General features: G+C 43.3%; 1 protein-coding gene across 3 annotated transcripts in view; it reads right to left on the minus strand.

The window, feature by feature from the left end:
- Positions 1–777: 777 nt before the first annotated feature.
- The window catches only part of Rpap2 (RNA polymerase II associated protein 2), a 133,189-nt gene continuing 119,261 nt past the window's right edge, over positions 778–14,705 (minus strand). Inside the window, exons 15-18 of one of the 3 annotated variants that reach the window (XR_001234092.1) lie at positions 11,844–11,929; positions 8,758–8,869; positions 1,852–1,916; positions 778–1,252 (exon numbers count right to left, since the gene is read on the minus strand). The gene's annotated coding sequence lies outside the window, so the exon portion shown is untranslated. Of the gene's footprint in view, positions 1,253–1,851; positions 1,917–5,231; positions 5,279–8,757; positions 8,870–11,843; positions 11,930–14,705 lie in introns of those variants that run through there. The other 2 variants (XR_001234093.1, XR_001234094.1) reach the window with 2 other exon arrangements.

Here is a 14,705-nt window from a genome sequence, read left to right on the forward strand (position 1 = left end):
AACTGGGAATGTAGCTATGGTAGAGCACGTCCCAGGCATGCACCAGGCCCTGGGTTCAATCTCCAGTACCACCAAAAAGAAAAACAAAAAAAATTCATGATTAGTGCACATTATTCAGGTCTTCAGTGCTAGGGAAGGAACAGACCTCAAGTTCTCTTAGCTTCCAGGGAGGCTAAAAACAAGATCAAGGAGTGCTAGAATGTCAGGCTATCACTGGGCAGTTGTTTCAGTGCAGAGGAAACCTCTTAGAGTTTGAGCAGAATGTGAGTACTGAAGGTAAGACAAGGACTAAGGTAATTTCACAGTTTCTAGAGTAAGGGACCGGGAAGCTGGAAATTATATTTTGATAACTCTAATTTCATATTACATGACTTGTGTTAAAATAGAATCAAGTCTAGAAAAAAAATTAATTAGTTCAATAAAATGTCAGGAAATGGAGGTATAACTCAGTGGGAAAGCTTGTGATTGGCAGGCACTGGGCCCTGGATTCCAGCCCCAGCACAAAACAAAACAAAACCCAACTGTTTTCAAAGTAATCATTTGATTGAATGTAACTGGTTAAACAAAAGTCGTGTGTTTAGACACAGATTATAGCTTTAAAAAGTGCATTAACTAAGGCTGGAAAAAGTGCATCGGCATACTCTGTATGGGTATCAGCTGCTCAGTTTGTCTCCACTGAATCTCTGTTTCTGCTCTTAGGAGATGAAGACTATCAATCACTTGTCTACATATCTGAAAAAGTAATTAAATGACTCATTTATTTATTTAGTTCTTTATTGGAGGCTTGTTGTTGATGTATTTTTTATTTTACTTTACTCACAAGCAGCACTTGTTGGCAGTGCATGTAATAGTAACAGATCAGCGAAAGAGGCGATTACCTCTGGTCACAGACATACAAAGTAGATCAATCAGCTGCAGGAGTGCCATTGCCCCACCAGTAGAACTGCAGGCCAGAGGGTGGGCAGTAACGCAGCTTTCAAGGGAAGGAAGCACAGAGCCAAGAGGGTCTGATTTTCACAAAAATCCCTGCTAGCCCACTCTAGAGATGTGAAATCTTGGGCAAGTCACTCAGTCTCTGAGGCTGATTCTCATCTGTAAAAGGGAGCTAATGATGCCCATCCTGGGTTTGTGCTGGCTGTGAAAACTGCTGGACGGTGTGCAGACAGAATTAACCACAGTAAGTATCTTGATCCATATTTCTGAGTGAAGTTGTCAATTCCCAAGCATCTTGTTACCTTATTTCAGGGGAGATCTACAATTAAAGAAGATACAACCAATCACCACCACATCACACTTTAGTTTCCCAGCTGTTTCAAGTGTATTCATAAATCCCTTTAAGGCAGATGCGTATTTCCACATCTCTGATTTATGTAACTATTAGCCCCAACCAAAACAGACCCTTTCTCTCTCTCGATCTGGCCTGCTTCCCAGCTGTTCACATTCCCTCTGGGATTGTTAGAAGCTCCACTCGCTCTGGAGCTGGAGGAAAGTAAACAGCTCCACCAGGCAGGCGCCCCACCCATCATTTTATTTTGCTAAATCACTCCTTTAGCTAATATTTCAGGGACAGACACGCGACGCATCTGGCTCCAGCCAAATATTTTCAGTCACTCAGATCCCAAGGTAAATATTTGCCAGTTCAATTGCAGTAACTGGGGTAGTGTGAAGTAAGGAGCCATTAATCATCTTTCAATCAGGGCCTATGCAGCTGCTCCAGTTGCAGTCCCGCCCCTTTCCCCGTGAGCCCTCGCGCGAACCCGCCCCCCGCTTCCGGTCTGGGAGCACTAAAGCAGCTCTTCTGAGGTGAGTGGAGGTGTGTGGAGGAGAAGCTGGGTCACCTGAGTGCCTTACATTGTGGGGCTTTTTTAGCATGTGTTGCCGTTGTTCACTCCCTCAGAAGGGTTGCTTGAGGCCATCTGGAGGTGGGGACACAAAGGGGAAGGGTCAGAAAACTTCCAAGGACTTATGGAGGTATGCTTTGAGGGGAAAGGCTGGGCCATTCCTCCCAAAGTTTGTGCCCCTGCATATTTCCTTATTTTAGGAGAGTTTGCCTTAGCTCAAGGCTTTTGAGCTACAACAGTGAATAAACAAGGCATAAAGGTTTTTGCATTTCAGTGGATGTGAAAATACAAGGAGTTGTCGAAAAATAGGAATGTTTAAATTTTTTTTTTTTTTTAGAAGCGGGGAGTGTCTCGCTGTGTAGTTCGGGCTGGCCTTGAACTCCCTATGTCAGCCAGACTGGCTTCCAGCTAATGGTGATCCTCCTGCCTTAGCCTCCCCAGTGCTGGGATTACCTACCGTTGCTGGTGGCTGAAGGTGGAAAGTTATTACGCGTGCAGGACGATGCCAGCCCAGGAGGAGCTCCTGGAAGCATGTCAACAAGCGTTGTAGCTTCTTAACTGACTGCTGCACAGAGAGGCTGAAATTAATCAACCTTTCAACGGTATAAAAGAAACACTACTGTTCTTGGGCAGTTCCCCTTCTTTGTTCAGGAGAGAGAGGACCTTCTCCTGATCATGGCTTTTTGTCTCTTGTCTATTTTTTCCTCATTCTTGCTGCTGTTCCTTTCCGGGGTACAGCAAGAACCCAACAGATGCTTACAACTGGTGACCATGAAGGGAAACCCAGTAGGAATAAGTGGGTGATAAGAACACATCTAAAGAGCATGCAACAGAAGGGGGAAAGCACACTTGTGAGAGCTAGTAGCACTGCAGTGCGTCGTGCTGGCATGTCAGGTGTAAAGCATGGGGATGTGGGTTCTCTAGGGCCAGAAAATGTATAGGCTTCAAAGAAGCCAAAAGAGAAAGGGATATTGAAGTGCAAGTAGAGTCTCAGTACTGCTGGGGGTATATGTATGTAGAAGTGTTTGTTGCATGTTTGACTCCTATATTTAATATCTGGATGTTGGTTTGAAGGAGTTTTGTAACCATAAAAGATTTGGCTCAGAATGTTATGTTAAGATCAAGTCCCGAGCCTGAGCAGGACATGGAGGACAGAGAAATGGTGCTGCTGGCAGAGCTTGCGTCCTCTATCCTGGTCCAATTTAAAAAGGAAAGAGAAGCACCTGCCTGGCAAGCACAAGGTCCTGAGTTTGAGTTCCAGTACCAAAAAAAAAAAAAAAAAAGGAAAGAGTGGTGGGAGACAAGAGTGACTTTTTTCCACCAGAGAGGTGTTTCCTTATGAACTGTGTCTCACAACAGCTGATGAGTTTGACTGAGCCACAGGCAGCTATTCTGGCATTTTTAGCTAGGGGAAATTTGGCCGTGACACAGGTGTCTTCCACCTCCCAGGGAGTAGAGCCATTTTCTCTGTCTTGCTTGCAATTGGCATTAAAAGAAGCTAGAGGGGCAGGAGAGATCATGGAGGGTTTTCAGCATATCTAACCTGTATCTGAAGTTCAAGTCCCTGAAAGTCTGGGACAAGTTATATGTCATTATGAAGATATACCTTTTAAAACCCTAAAAGAGCTAAAACAAGCTGTTGCTACTTAATGGCCCTACTGCTCCCTGTACTTTGAGTTTAGTAGAAATTCTAGGACAACAAATTGTGGCCCCAAATGATTAGAAAGCAATAGCTAAAGCATGTTTAAATCCAGGTGACTACTTGCTGCGAAAAGGAAGATTTTTTGTATATTGCACAGACCAGGCAATTTGTGATGCTGTTTACTGCATAGCTATTACAAAGGAGATGCTAGTCTGGGAAGGTGCCTTTGCTATCACAAATAATCAACTGACCTTTGAATTGCCAGCATATGAGCAAACCAAGACGGCTGCCATGAGGGCTTGGAGGGAACTTCTTTCCAAAGAGGAGGCATCTCTTAATTTGGCTTCTATTTATCAGGGCCCTGATGAGCCTTTTCAAGATTTTGCCACATGCTTATTGCAGGCTAGTGAGAGGATCATAGACAACACAGAAACTAGCAAACTAATAGTTCAACAGCTGGCTTTTGAAACTGCAAATAAATGGTGTAAAGAGGCCTTAAGAGCCCACAAAGAATGGGCTATGTTGCCAGAGATGATTTGGCTGTGTGCAGATATTGGCCCCTCATATGTACAGGGAGGGGGCTGCCTTGGTGACAGCTGTTACTCAGGTTATTCGTGCGCACGCTGGAAGAAGGGGAAAAAACAAGGCTGTTTGTTTTCATTCCAGGGACAAGGGGCATTTTGTTTGGAACTACCTTGCTGCACCAGTAAAGGCAGCTCAGCCAGTCTCTTCAGCTAAACCTTGCAGTCCTTGTACTGTGTCAGCGTGGGTGTCGCTGGAAATGAGTATAGATCTAGAACTGATGGGAAAGGTTGGCCCTTCCTGGGAAACTCCCATTGGAGCTTGCCTTGGCCCCACCAAATAATGGGGGCCCCGATGGCTGCAGTGGGGGACGAGGTGCTGGGTACATTCAGGTATCTGGTGTGTGCCCTCTACTCCTATCTCTTCCCCTACCTGCCCGACACCAAGGCTGATGCGCTCATGGCTGGTGGCTCCACAGCGGGGGACACCCTCCTGCCTCGTTCTCCTCCACCATGCTTCTGTTGCATGCTAGCCTAGCTAGAGGGGTAGGAGAGATCATGGAGGGTTTTCAGCATATCTGTGAGGCTGTGCCCCCGCAGGCCCAGCTGCCATGCTGTGGGGGTGCAGGTGAAACTGTGGTGTGACGCCTTGGTGCAGTGAGTGCCCGGGCAGCAGATGCCACCGTGCAGGGCCCGAGACCTAGGAACCTGTGCCTGCCTGCATGCTTCCTGTGCTCACCTGTACACTCACTGCCTCATTGGCTGCCTGGAGGAGGCCCCAGCAAGCACACAGGGCCCTGCTGTGCTACAGGAGGGTGAGGGGGCAGTGAGGCATCCTCACCACCAAAAGCTGGGCAGGAACAGCAGGAGGCTTGAATAAGTGAGGTGGCCCCACAGCCTGCACTGCAGAGGGGAAGTGGCCCCTGGCGGTGGAGAGGGGTGGGGACAGTGGGGATACAACCATCACCATTCAGGAGAGGTTGCCACCAGGTGCCTAGCCAAGCAAGGAGCGCCTGTGCTTCCCGCAAAAATATGGCAATTATCATCACTGCAAGGACTGCAACATCCTCTGGGAGAATGCGTATGTGTGGTGTGTACAGGGCATGAACAAGGTTTACTTCAAACAGTTTTGCAGAACGTGTTGGAAATCTTACAACCCTTACCAAATGAAGGCTATCACCTGTTAAAGTTGTAAAAGAACTAGATGAAGAACTAGATGTTTCTGCCCAGTAAGACTTTGCTACAGGGGCCCCAGGTGCTCACATCGTCAAGACCTGTGTGAGAGAAGCAAAGGTAAGTGCCTGTCCTGTGATGGTGCTAGTACTTGGGATCTGAGCAGGAACAAAATACCCAGTAGCCAGAGTGGGAAAAATGACAAGCTCGCCCAGATCTGAGGTGATAAAATGAAAGCTGCAGCCAGTCACCGCCAGAGCCATTAGTATCAGCACCATTCCGTCCAAGGTGGTGCCTGGAGCTGTTGCTACTTCCACAGCCAGGCTCCCTTGCCTCACTGCTCATGGCCATGCCCATTCCCCTGTCCACAGCACCCTTCCTCCAGCTTGTAGCCACTCTTGTCTAGGTGCTGCAGGATGCACAGGGGTGCCAGATAGAATGGGGGACAAAGAGGCCAAGGCCCATAGCAGGGATGGAGGAGGCCACTCAGGGAGTAGCTGGCAAAAGACTAAAAGCTAGATGTGCACAGAGAGGATGGCAAGGATGAGGATAAGCTGTGGGGACAGGCAGGGAACCTTGGTCAAGAAGCAAAGGAGATGGTTGTGGATGCTGGCAAGGTAGCACAGGACTGGGACGTGAGGAGCTCCAGGCACCCAGGGGACCTGCCACTGGTGGCTAGCCAGTGCCTGGTCCCTGCAGAGGAAGGACAGGGCCACCAAACACTGGCCTAGCTGTGCCAGTGCCACACTAGCTGGTGCTGTACAGCACTGCATGTGGCAAGGGTGGCAGCAGGGCCAGGAGTGCCATATAGGGGTTGAGTGGCTAGTGACTGAGGCCCAGGTGACCTAGAAGCTGGTAGGACCTGGCAGTGGTGGCGGGAGCAGGGATCAAGGGCTGGGCCCCTCAGGACCTTGGTGGCAGGCATCTCTGAGGCAGAGGGGATGCTCATGGTCACCCTGCTGTAGGCTGTGCAGGGCCTGTTCCCTGAGCTGCACCACTTCCTGCAAGACTTCACGCCCCAGGTGCTGCACCAGACAATAAAGCAATGAACTACCACTTAGTATTGACACTTGCCAAGGAGTGTCTACGTGTGAGTGGTTTTATTCTAACATAATGGCTCTAGCCAGTAGCTAAGTGGGAGAATTCCCTCTTCCACCAACCTGATCCTGCAATTAGAGTCCTCTCATGGATATATACACATGTCTTGGAGTTTTCAGAGGTAATTAATCCAGCTAGCTAAACTAACATGAATGACCTTTTTCAAGAATGTTTGAAGAGTCTCTGTATGTCTACTCCTAGACATTGCACGGATTCTTTTAAGAGGGATCCTAAAAATGTCCTGATAATTAATTTCTTTGAAAGTATATGGAAAATGTAAATTCTGACGAAGATTATTAGTTTGTGGCAGGATGCAGAAATCATGGAAAGCAGCTACATTATCTTGATGCTTGCCAATGATATGGCCTGCAATCCTAGAAATCACAAACCAGCTACCATATTTAGTCACAAATATATGGAACTAAATGTGTATGGAGGTGACATAAAAGAGGATTATAGAAGCTATAAGGTGACCATGAAGGAATATTTTACAGGAATTAACTGGGAGTATTCCATTTAGTAATTTTAAGTTAAAACTAAGGCTAAATCTGACATAGGGCTAACCAAAAAAATTGACCCAGAAGGCCCAGGAAATAGTAATGAAAGTGGGAATTAAAGAGTTGAACAAGTGATAGAGTATATAGAGATAATTGGGCTGAAAGTTACCAGTATTCTTAAGACAGAATAAAATACAAAGAATATATATATACATATATATATGTGTGTATATACATATGATTATATTCCTTCCAAACTTTTCTGATAAGAAATCTCTGATAATTAATGAACAACAAAATCTGACTAGTCTATTTATAATTATAAATTTCTAAAAACTAAGAGTTACATAATTTCAATTTGATCTAGAATATCTTTGAGTGCATTCTGATTTTGTAAGATATTTTTGTGTTCTGTGTACTTGTGACATGTTTGTCATTCTGTGAGCAGCTGTTCACCTTTATTTTGAGCTCAACTGTTTTTCTTTGATCACTTGTTTATACTTTGGATTATAGACTTGAAAGTATGCTTTCTCCCGAGCTACCGGCTGGTTTAAATAATATCAAAATTGGCTTTCTTGCAGCTCATCAAAAAATTAAAATCTTTAACCATAATCCCTTAGGGTGAGGAGAAATTATTGGGCAGGATTCCAGGTGGTGAATAGAGTAGTGGCCAACCTTTGTTCATTAAGAACAAAGATCTCCCAATGATCTCCAGAGTCTCTTGGGAGACATACCCAATAATTTGGTCATGGTCAAAAGTGTTCCAGAAAAAAATAAAATATGAGGTTTTGTCACAAAAGATGCTCTTGGTACAAAACTAAATTAAGAAACAAAGATTTTCACATGGTAATTAATTATTGTTAATCTCATGGTGTATTAAATGTATTCATGATTCTGGGTGTACATGTCTTCAAAATGTAAAGCAAGGAGCCAGGCATGGTGGTGCACACCTGTAATCCCAGCACTTGGGAGGCTGAGGCAGGAGGATCATTTTGAGTTCAAGACCAGCCTGGGCTACAAAGTGAGCTCAAGGCCAGCCTCAACTTCATAATGAGACCCTGTCTCAAAAAAACCCCCAAAAAACAAAAAAACAAAAACAAAATGTAAAGCAAGGATTGCTTATGATAAAACTTTTCATTCTGATTCAGGCCTCTGCCTTAACAAAAACTTATGTAGTTGTTAAAGGATAACAGGTAGATAAAAGCTTCTTATGTATTGGATAGGGATGACTGGTTAAAAGGGTTATGTTATGTCAAAATGAAAATTTAAGTATGTTACAAAATGTCATGATTGTCATGTGCCAAGGTTACGTGATGATTTGTTTTCTAACTTTAATGTAAAGACATGTAACCATTATCTGTTGAAAACCTGTAGGGACCTAAATGATAGGATATCCATGGTTGTTAGACAATAACAGTCCTATTTTATGTTCTAAGATGTTTGATACTCAGATAGATAGTAATGTTAAACTTACTACCTCTATTATTTCAGATCAATAGTAATGTTAGGCTTGCTGTCTCTAGCACAGTGTAATGTCATTGAGCTTCTCTTCTGGATATTTAGCAACTGAGATTTGGAGACCAAAGAAGTAGATAAATACCAAAGTAGATAAAATACTGGCTTAAGAGGATAGCCAGTATTTTGGCTGTAGCCCTCTGAGGTCAGAGTAAACCCAGGACAGAAGAGAACTTCTGCTACGACATCCTGTAACTCAGTTGAATCCCTGGTTTTCTGATCAAGGAGATTATGGGACCACAGAGGAAAGTGATTTGACAGTGTATAGTGTGCCTAAGGAGAGTCACTTGGAGAGATAAGGTCTCTCAAGCTTTTGTAGAAAGCAACTTGGTCAAGCAATGCCTATGACTCATCCAGATGGCTGACACTGACAGTGGATTTAAAAGGTGCTGTGTGTGGTTCCAAGGTAATCCTGAGGAGAGTTAAGTGATCTTGATAGTGAACAGTGGTTAACATGGATCTTGACTTACCTTGGTCTTAAACATCCAGCAGAAATGCTTCTTAAACATCAGACTCCCACAGAGATCTGGCCGGCCACAGAGCAGCTGGAGCCTAGGTCCCATGAATCAATTCCTTGTGCCCCTATGAGAAGAACGGCTTGTGATGTGCAAGATGCATTGCCACAGTAAGATGCTAGCTGTAAAGGGTTCAAATCACCAATAATTTGGGACAGTTGCCAGCTAGACTAGTAACTGACTACTGTTATGGATATTTGGAATGTATTCTCCAAGCATAGCTTTTCCAGCTTCAGCTAAACACTCATCATTTACAAAATAGAGGAGAAATATGTTGGGAGTGGCTGAAGCTGGAAAGTAATTACACATGCAGGATGAAGCCAGCCAAGAGGAGCTCCTGGAAGCATGTAACAAGCCATTGTAGCTTCTTAACTGATTGCTGGGCAGAGAGGCTGAAATTAATCAACTTCTACTGTTCTTGGGCAGTTTTCCTTCTTTGTTCAAGAGAGAAAGGACCTCTTCCTGACCACAGCTTTTTGTCTGTTGTCTATTTTTCCTCATTCCCACCGCCGTTCCTTCCCAGGTTATAGCAAGAACCCAAATCTACAATGACATGCTTGTAGCCCACTGCCCCTTTTGTAACAATTTTATTTGAACCAGGTGTTTTGATGTCTAAGAATTTGTTGCCAAATCCAATGTCAAGATTTTCCTATGTTTTCTGTTAAGGTATTTGTAGTTTTACGTGTCATACCTACATCTTTGATCCATTGAGTTAATTTTTGTATGTAGTATAGGGTCTAACTTTATTCTTCTGCAGTTGGACATCTAGTTTTCCTGAGCCTATTTGTTGAAAACTTTCTCTATGTGCTGCACTTTCTTGATGCCAGATTTATTCTGGTGGGAGCCTAGGCTGCTTCTCTCACCCCTGCTCCATGCTGATAAGTGCTCAAGAGGTCATAAATCAATTTGAATGGGATTGTAGGGAAGACATAAACTCAAGTCCAGTGGAGAAGCATGGTGGCCTAGTACAGCCTAGTGAAAGTGATTGCTGAGATGTTGACTGTGGAAAGCTTGATAAAACTTGGGCTAAACCACTTTCATTTGTCATAACATGGGGATGATGGTAGAAGGCCTTCTTTTTTTTTGCCCAAGAATAATTGCTGGTATATTACGATGGCTAATAGTGTGGGTAATGCTTATGGGGAGTGTTATGTGTGCTGAGTATTATATGTTAAAGACTTTACATATATTATTGAATACACTGAACAGTTTTATGAAACAGGTATTATCATTTTCTCTATTATCTTTGAGAAGATGTAAAATGGGGAAAAATAATATCTACCTTACAGAACTATTATGAGGATTAAATACAAATAGTGAACATAAAAAGCTTAGCAAAGAATATACACATAGTAGGTCCCTAATAGGTGTTTTTCTCAGCCCAAAAGTGATTCCTACTAGCACAAACAGTTATAGAAAGATTGTGCTTGGTAGTTAACAATCTTGAATTTCCTGGTACTTCTTCTTTAAGGTGAATTAGAATGATTATACCAGTTGGATAGGTAAGATCTGGTGCCAGTTATTTATTTATTTATTGTCCTTTTTTCTTATTTATTTATGTAGTATTGTCTTTTTGAGACAGGGTTTCATTATGCAGTTTAGGGTGGTCTTAAACTTACTTTGCAGCCCAGGCTGGCCTTGAACTCACAGCAGTCCTCCTGCCTCAGGCTTCTGAGTGCTGGGATTACAGACATATGCCACCATGCCTGACCCTGCTACCATTTATTTATAGGACTAGAATATCTTGTAATCACCTACCTGCCAGGCAACTATTTACTATCGGACAGAAGGAAGACTTTACAGTCGCTCATCTAGAAGTTAGCAGTCACTGGCAGCTCTATATTTTGTTCCAATCAGTTAGTGATGTTCGAGCTCTTCATTTTGGCTGATAAAGTACTGGTTCCTCAAACCATTTTCATTTTACTACCTTTGCTCAATTTATTTTTTAAATGATGATCAAAGTGAAAATTTACAACTGTCTGAGACCAAAATAGATGAGGCAAACAGCACTTGTTAGTTAATACATTAGTATAGATAGTGATTGCAGTTATTCTGGTCCACATTTTCTGGATGTTGTTTGGATATTTATTGGGTGGATCGAGGCCACATAAATTCTTTTTAGTTGTGGCTAATAAATTAACTGGCGGGAGGATTAAGTCCTGCTCCTCAGTGGCAGCTGGGGCCTCCTTCAGAACTTCTCTGCTAATTGACTTCCTAATTCCCTACAGCAGCTCTTGTAAACCTTTTCCTCGCTCCTCCAAACTCTTAATCTTCTCCCTGCTATTGACATACTGTGTAGCAGGTGGAGCGTGCATTGGTGACCAGTTCCCTTTCCTGTTGTCTTTGGGTCCTCTGGCATCTTTATCTCTCTGGGGTTCCCATCTCTTCCCCAGGTCCCTCCTTCTCTCTCTGGCCCTGGCATTTTTCATTGCTTCTCTTATAACTTGAGCCTTCTCTTTTTTCCCTTTCCCCCATAAACAAACTCAGATCATCTTCAATTTATAGAAGTCTCAACCATATCTCCTGGAAAGCTAATACTTTCCTTCTTTTATTACTGTCAAGCTCTTCAGTTTTTTCAATACAAAAGTCATGTATTTCTTCATATTTGTAGTAGAAAAATTGCAAGGTGCAAACAACCAGGCATGTTTCAAAGACTCATAATTACATTTCTGGAGATAACCACCAATATTAACATTTTGGTTTATATTCCAATCTTATTTCTTTTATATGTAGTATTTACTTTAATATTATTAAGGAGAGGAAGAGGGGTTGTAGGGAGGTGAGGGGACTGGGGAAAAAGGAAAAATCAGGATATGGCATGTACAGGTACAAATCCCCTATGATGAATGTGATCATTATTTCTAAAATGTACCAATAACATTAATTTAAGAAAAAGACTACTCCATCATCTGCAGTAGCCTTGTAACTAGTCTCCTTGCTTCAGGTGCCCCATTCCAACTTGTTCTACACATTGAAGCCCCAAATTACTTTTTTGTTCATTTAAAAAATGTTTACTTTTCAATGATATAATTGATACATACTTGTGACAGTTGCAGTGTAGTTGTGTATACCATGCAAACTGAAAGATCCCCCAGTTACCAGAAGAGTCACTTTCTTTGCTATGAGACTGAAAGAGAAAAGAGATAGGCTGCTCACAACCTGGCTATGGATGACCTAGCATTAGACAGAGTTACTTAGCAGGCGACAGTTGGAGTAGTCCAGGCTATGGACTTAGATTCTGTATCAGTCCATTTTCATAATGGAATACCTGAGGCTGGATAACTTTATAAAGACAGAGGTGTGTTTAGCTCATAGTTATGGGGGCTGAAAGTACAAGATTGGGAGACCCCTTAATTGTGCTTTTGGTGAGGACTTTATGGCAGAAATATGTGTGAGGAAGAGATTGCATTGCTAGACAGGAAATAGAGGGGGTCAGGGAGGAGCCAGCCTTGCTCCTTTTATAATAACCCTCCCGCCAGAACACTTTAATTCCTGAGGGCAGTGCCCTCAGAGAACAAACAGTTCCCACCAGGTCCCACCGCATCTTACATCTTCACACTGAGGACTAAGCTTCCAACTCACACGTTTGGAGGATTACGCACATCCAAACCACAGCAGCCTCTGTTATTAAAAACGGGATATTTGGGCCCCCACGTTTACTCTTTGTCTACTCTCACTTTCAGAACCTTAGGCAAAGAAGGGCACGATTTATTCATGGAGAACCCTTTGGAGCCCCAGCGTAGTTTCAGCAGACACACACATGCAAGGTCTTTGGATCATGTTAATATAGTCTGTGGACCATATTTACCTACTTTTTAAAATAAAAATGAATCATTTTCTCTCTGTATTATATTTTCCCAGATGTTTTATTTATGACCTTATTTATATAATAGTTGTGAACATTTGTACAAATATGTCTTTCATATTTTTTAGAGCCTCAGACTTGCCATTCCTTTTTAGGAAGGTGTCACCTAGTCTCAGTTTGTGTATATAGTCTTCAAAAATTTCTTGCACTGAATTTTTTTAACCATTCTTTTTCTTTTTTGCAAATTAGAAATATTATTTTTGTATAGAGTCCTCTTTTTTTTTTTTTTTTTTTTTTTTTTTTTTTTTTTGTTTTTCTCTGGTACCGGGAACTGAACTCACGACCTTGCGCTTGCCAGGCAGGCGCTTTTGCCGCTGAGCTAAATCCCCAGCCCCTGTATAGAGTCCTCTTACCTTTTCCCGTGTGGAAAACCAGTTGTGCTGGCATTATTTATTATACAGTAGTCCATTCCTGCACAATAGGGTGACTGTAGTTAATAACAATGTACAGGTTTGTTAAAGGGACAGGCTCTGCGGTGCATTGTGTTCATCTTGCACTACACGGTCGCCGCTGTGGCCCTGTGCCTGCGGCAGGTTCCTTGACAGCAGCGCCACGATGCTTGCAACCTGCTCCAGGCCTCTGTTGACTGCAGTAGCAAAACTGCCGGCTTTCAGGACAGCTGGCGAGGTGTTGTTCCTGTATCCATAGGTTCTGAGAGCTGTGTGAAGATCCTGGGTCTGGTGTTCGAGGACCTGTGCCAGGGCTGCTACCACAGTAGCTAGATGGTGGCCTGGCATGTGCCGCTGAGGGTGTACAAACCAGTGGCCCTGTGTGCACCGCATTTGGAGAGGAAGCATTCTCTAGACACATTTGTTTTTACCCTCAGTACCCTGACTGTGAGAAGTGTGTTATCCACCTTCGCTTGCATACAAGAATTGCAGTTTCAGCCTCTACCTCTTTGTTCCGCTCCACATCCTACTGACACAGAGGAGACCCAGCTAGTTTCAGAGAATGAAAGTATTTCAGAAATCACTGTATTAGAGTTGGGCATGGTGGCACACACACCTGTAATCCCAGCAGCTGAAGCAAGAGGATTGTTGTGAGTTCGAGGCCAGCCTGGGCTACAATGTGAGTTCAAGACTAGCCTGAAGTGCATGGTGAGACCCTGTCTCAAAAAGACAAAAAAAACCACAAACAAACACTGTATTTATCATCAGATTATGTTGGTTTTTTCCCCCCTTTTTTGGGGAGAGAGAGGAAAGGTTAATTTAAGAATGTAAATGAGCATCAAGAGCGAAGACAATAGAAATTAGAGATTACTAAAGAACTTCCTAGTGGGCCAACACAGTGGTTGCACAAGTTCAGATGATGGCCATCTGTCCCTGTTAGGAATGGGATGAAACTGAAGAGTGAAGAGGAGTGGAAATGATGGTGGTGGTAGAACGTGTGAGGGGGGCCTGCCCTGATCCCGGAGAAGGCATTTTGAGGAGCGGAAGCCTCTGTGAGGAAGCCTTTCAAAAGGCTTCTCAAAGTGAAGCAAAAGCGTTCCGAATTTAAGGCGATGTGGACTCACTGGGCAGACTTGGTTCTGAGAGTGAAGCATGGATGTGTGTGTGCAGAGGCAAGTGGCCTACTCTGAATACCCAGACCTTTAAGTTCCAGGGTCTTCATGATTTCCTATACTACCTACTCAGAGAGCAGTGTCCTTGGAAATCTCCTTTCTTGAGATCATGGTCATGTAAGGTTCTAATAAGGTAGTGCAGTTTTCACTCTTTCAAGAGTAGGGTAAAATGTACAGTACTTTATAAATTGGCGATGCAGCATTAGGAAACTGGGAAAGGCTTCCTTGAAAAGCTGCCACTTCAAATGGAAAAGGTTAATTTTAACATGAAAATGTGTTTTGTTAAAAACTATACTTTTTACTGCCTTTCAGTACTTCAACAGGATATATGTTTGATTGCCTTCAAATATTATTTATCTAGGGGCACAACAAAAAAGGAGGGAACAGGGGCTGGGGATTTAGCGCAGCAGCACAGCGCCTGCCTGGTAAGCGCGAGGTCGTGAGTTCGATTCCCAGTACCGGAAAAAAACCAAAAAA

This window comes from Chinchilla lanigera, unplaced genomic scaffold, assembly GCF_000276665.1.
Source record: "Chinchilla lanigera isolate Chin_1 unplaced genomic scaffold, ChiLan1.0 scaffold00022, whole genome shotgun sequence".
NCBI lineage: Eukaryota > Metazoa > Chordata > Mammalia > Rodentia > Chinchillidae > Chinchilla > Chinchilla lanigera.